The sequence below is a fragment of the Gavialis gangeticus genome, unplaced genomic scaffold, assembly GCF_001723915.1.
Source record: "Gavialis gangeticus isolate Ggan-Ray unplaced genomic scaffold, GavGan_comp1, whole genome shotgun sequence".
NCBI classification, from domain to species: Eukaryota; Metazoa; Chordata; order Crocodylia; family Gavialidae; genus Gavialis; species Gavialis gangeticus.
This window is the reverse complement of record NW_017729002.1, coordinates 8,573,482-8,578,681: the sequence shown is the minus strand read 5'-3', so window position 1 is coordinate 8,578,681 and position 5,200 is coordinate 8,573,482. Positions and strand designations below refer to the sequence as shown.

The 5,200-nt window shown below is 50.9% G+C and overlaps 1 protein-coding gene across 1 annotated transcript in view; it reads right to left on the bottom strand.

Annotated features, from left to right (window-relative positions):
• The window catches only part of CARHSP1 (calcium regulated heat stable protein 1), a 44,452-nt gene that overhangs the window by 25,732 nt on the left and 13,520 nt on the right, over nucleotides 1-5,200 (bottom strand). The window lies entirely within an intron of this gene.

The following is a 5,200-nucleotide window of genomic DNA, read 5'->3' as shown; positions in this document are numbered from 1 at the left end:
GGTCAGGCTAGATGATCTGTTCAGGTCCCTCCTGACCCTAGCTACTATAAAATTATGAAACTATAAGTCAGCAGGGTGTGTGCACGACACGGGGGTTTAAAGCAGCCCTAAATTGAAGCAGTGTTTTTTAAAACTCACCACTTCAATTTAGGGCCCCACATACACCCTTAGAGCATCAACTAGATCATAGAATCTTCTCTGTTTGCTTGTTGATATCATCATACTGAAAATCATTTCCAAGAACGGCTAGGAAGTTTTCAATAAAGGCACTTGGCGTCTAAAATCACTTCATACCAAATTTAAGTAACAGAGTAGAAACTAGGGGTGCACTGATAAAGATTTTTGGGGCCGATACCGATAGCTGATTATTAATGAGCCATATCGGCCGATACCCATCGGATTTCTGATATGCAGCCTGGCAGCTTGGAGAGCAGCATCTGGCTGGTAAGTCTGTTGGGAGGAAGGGGCGTGATGGTGCAAATCGAGGCACCCGTGGTGAGGAAGCATGGGGCTGGGGCAGGCTCTGCCCAGCCAGGGTGGGGCGTGAGACAGAGCCATGGCTCATCCAGGCAACACAATGGGGGGGGAACATGCCACCCCTGCATGCACCCCCAGGGTAGGCATGAGGGGCATATATGCCCCCTGAATCTGCGTATGGGGAGAGGGTGGGCTGCTGCTGCCGGCTGGGGTGGCACCAGGCTCTTCCCAGTGGGGCAGGGCTGGGTGGGGGCTGCACTCAGGGTGGGTGGTGGCGGTACCAGGAGTGGGGGCTTGGAGGGGCCCAGGCAAATCTGGGGATGGCCGTAGCCCACCCGACAGCTCCCCCTCCCAGCACCACCATCACCCACCCTGAGCGCAGCACCGGCCCAGCCCCCCCACACCAGGAAAAGCCTGGCACTGCCCCTGGCTCCTGCCCATAGGGGCAGTCCACCCTTGCCCCACATGCAGATCCGTTTGCCCCTCATGCCTCCCCCACAGGTGCATGCAGTGGCAGGAACTGCCCCCTCCCCCCCGACAAGCCATGGCTCCATTCCATGCCCTGCCCTAGCTGGGCAGCACCTGCCCCTGCCCCATCCCCACTCCCTCCCTCACTATGGGGGCCTCAATATGTCCCTGCCACACACCCCTTCCCTCCCCCCCCAGCCCTTTCCCCCCAGACTTACCAGCCGGATGCTGCTCTCCCAGCTGCTGGGCTACATTCCTGGCCATGGTGCACGCTGCAGATTCACCCATGCACGTGGCATTTACTGGTGACATTATTGGCCACATTAGCCGAAAAAAGCCAATTGCTGATAATGTAAACTTTCCTTTTAATCGGTGCTGATATGATATGGACCAATGTATTGGTGCACCTATAGTACAAACCACCACTGTATTGTGCATCAGCCTGTGATTTCAGAGATGTTTCTTATCAGATGTTACTGAGTTTACGCCTAGACAGTTTAAAGCTGTGACTGAAGCACAAACACACATACCCAAGCTTACTTAACACTAGCAACTTGGAAGCTCTGGCAGTATAGATGCAGCAGCCCAGGTTCCAACTGGCTTGAGGTTGTACAGGGACCTAGCCAGGGGCTGATCTACCTGCACAGAAGCTTGTGCTGCTGTGGCAAGGTTATTCATTTGTAGACAGCTAAAGCAGAGGTCAAAATTGAGAACTTGTGCAGATGCAAATTAATGATTTCAGACACTAGATATATTTGTCTAAAAATCTATTATGTCAAATGCTTACTTACGGAAGGGAGACACCATATTAATAGGCTATTAGCTTCTTGCATGTTTTTACAAGACATACAGAAAAGGTCATTCATTTTTATAAGCTTATGAGAAATATTATTCTGAAGTGTAAACTAACTATTCCTCATGATCGGTTGTGGCCAAGCTTTTTCCTCCCTCGGGCCGGATGGACAGTGCTCAGTCCTTCCAGGGGCTGGATGCAACTGGTAGGTCCAATCTGGCTGCAGGGGCAGCAGGGAAGGGGCGTGGCCCACCCCCTACCCAGCTGCACAGAGCTTGAGAATTTGGCAGCAGAGGAAGGGTGGCATTATTACTTGTCGCCACTCCCCTGCCAAAAATTTTCTGAGCCCTGCAGACCAGAGGTTGAGCACTAGGGCTGTGGGAAATTTTGGCAGCCGTTTCGGGCCATTTTTGCACCCAAACACTGAATCCAAATTGAAACAGAAGGCTCAGAAACATCTCTGAAACAAAGCAAGGCATCTGAAACATTTTGGAAAATTTTGGAGCCGGGCTTGCAGGGAAACAGCCGTACACTAGTGCCGTGCCACGTGACTTGGCTCTGCAAGGAGCACAGATCCGTGCCGGGGGTCTGCTCACCACCGCTCCCTGCCCCCCGTTGCCCCAGCGATGCGGGGCTGCATGGGCTGGGCAGCAGTGGCAACGAGACCCTGGCGCAGATCTCTGCTCTCTGAGGAGCCAAGTCGTGCAGCAGGGCAGTGCTGGTCCCTGCTGCGTGACCTGGCTCCGCAGGGAGCAGAGATCTGGTGCAGCACGGGGCAGGCAGCAGCAGGGAGGAGATCCCGGGTGTGGATCTCTGCTCTCTGCAGAGCCAGGTAACATGGCAGGGCAATGCTGGTCCCTGTCACAACCTGGCTCTGCAGGGAGCAGAGATCTGGGGCTGCATGGGGTGGGCAGCGGTGGCAAGGGGACCCTGGCGTGTCTCTGCTCCCTGAGGAGCCAGGTCTCACAGCAGGGCAGTGCTGGTCCCTGCTGCATGACCTGGCTCTGCAGGGATCAGAGACCTGTGCGCAGGGGTCTCCCAGCCTGCATGGAGAGCAGCAGCCCTCCCCCTTCTCTGGACGGGCCACCCATGGCTCTGTCCTGCTCCCTGCTGGGGCCCTGTAGCCCCCAGCCATGCCTTGAAACAGATTCTCCAAAACAAATTTGGCCAAAACGAAACAGGACAGTGATCCAAAACACCGAAATGAATCACTGTCCTGTTCCGCAGAGCCCTACTGAGATGGCTGAATCTGAAAATGAATCAAAACACAGCTGTTTCACACAGCCCTGTTGAGCACCCATGTTCATAACAGTTGGAATAAACAAGAGTTCTGGACAATTTACCAAGACCTTGCAGGGGAAAACAAAAATAATAAGCTCAATGATTACATTGTAGTTCTTTAAATTTAAAATCATGACTTTGTTTCAGATTTTAAAAAAAATATTCATTTGTGGCAGAAAGCAGTCTGATTGTTTCTTCTCCAACGAGTTGAGTCAATGATTTTATCAGATCGCAGAAGCAGTTTGTACTTCCAAATCAGAAATCTCATGTTATCTGAAGTTTACAAGAGTAGAATAAATAAATCCAGAAAACACATTCTGTTCTGTCCCAACAGGGAACATTTGTACTGCATGAAACCAGTAGCCAGATTTACCACTTCCAGACCAAGGCTCAATTGAGCTTACCTTTACAGAGTTTCACAAACTTGGAGAAGAGAATCCCATGATAAAACACAGATGTAACATTGAAATTGGCACTACACTATCATAACTGAGTCACTAGAGTCCTACTGAGCCTGTATGGGCTAGTTATATAACGTTTCAAAATTAGCAATTCCCATTAATAAAGATTAGTTTCTCATTCACAATAAAAGGCATTATTAAATCATCTTTTAGAATGGAGAGATAGTGATACCTTCAAATTCAGCCATAAAAGCTATTTCCGCCTCCTTGAAACACATTTAGGATAATTAAAAACTACACAGTACTGAAATCTTCAGCACTTTGCTAACTGTACAATTTAACAAGAGAAAGGAATGTCATTTTTTTTAAACTAGAGTTCTGACGCTGACTTCAGTAGGGAATGTCTAAATCAAAGTCCCAAACCTGATTTTATTAATGTCAATAGAAAAACTGTCTTCAACAAGAGCATAATTAAACAATACCCACATAAATCTTTCAGGTCCTACTAAATGAAGTACTAAGTTTGCTAACTCACTTTCAAATCGACACAAATGCAAGTAAAAAAAAGAGGAAGGATGCACTGTAAGAGAAACAGACTGCCTGGTAATAGCAGTGGGATCATCAGACGTGATAGCCAATGCTGGAGTGAAGCAGCAGCAGATGACTGAGAAGCAACACGGTCCACTGGAGCAGGCACTGAACCTTGAGATACCAGAGTTCAGTTCCCAGCTTTGCCTCTGTTTTCTGTGTGGTCCTGAGCAGGTCACTGTTGCCCATCCCACCCTGCCTGCTTTGCCTATTTAAACTGTAATCCTTTTGATACCATTTGTTGCTAGGCAGTCGAGCACAGTGAAGCCTCATTCCTAGTTGGAACCTCTAAACATTACAGTAATGTGAAATGGAGCTTGAATGTGCCCACAAGCGATTACTGACAGCAATGCTTACTACAGTGAATAACCACTTCAGTAAGGTGTCACAGGAAGTATGCAGTATTGCCAACTCCACCATGCCAAAAACCATGAGATGAACTCTTAAAAAAAAAACAAAAAAACCCCAAGAGATTGACATGTAAATCATGAGATGCTATTTTTTTTAAGTGTGTGTGTGTCGGGGGGGGTTTCTCTGTGAAGGTGTTGGGGGGCAGGGGTGTCTGTGGGGTTTGAAGCCTGGGGGCGGTCCCTGCACACACTGGCAAGATACTTTGTACTGTGGATCAGGAGTGAGAGGCGGCAGCAAGGCTGGGGGGGGCTGTGGCTTGGAAGCGAGGTGCAGACACACAGACAGCACCCAGTTGGTGAAGTGGAGGGGAAAGGGTCAGGGGAAGAGGGAGGGGAAAAAGAAAAAAAGAGGCCCCCGCGGTGAGGGAGGGAGTGGGGCAGGAGCAGGGACTGTGGTGAATGGGGCCCCCCAGGGCAGGTCATCCAGAGGTGTGGGCATGGCTCCCCGCAGCACTGCACACCTCCAGGGGAGGCATGGGGGGCACATACCCCTGGCAGAACAGGGGTGGGCTGCCCACTGCAGGCTCGGGGCTCTGTGCCCTGTTGCCTTTGCCCCAGGAGCTCAGCCATGCAATGCCATTGCCACCCACAGGGTGAGTAGGAGATGCAGGGTGCATTGGCTGTGCAGCGCATCCCCTGCCTGCCTGGTGGCATGAAGCACAATAGCGCTGAGCAGCTGAGCTCCTGGGGCAAAGGCAGCAGGACAGAGAGCCCCAAGCCCACAGTGGGCAGCCCACCATGCCCCCATGCTGCAGAAAGCCGTGCCCCCCCCCCCCCCCCCC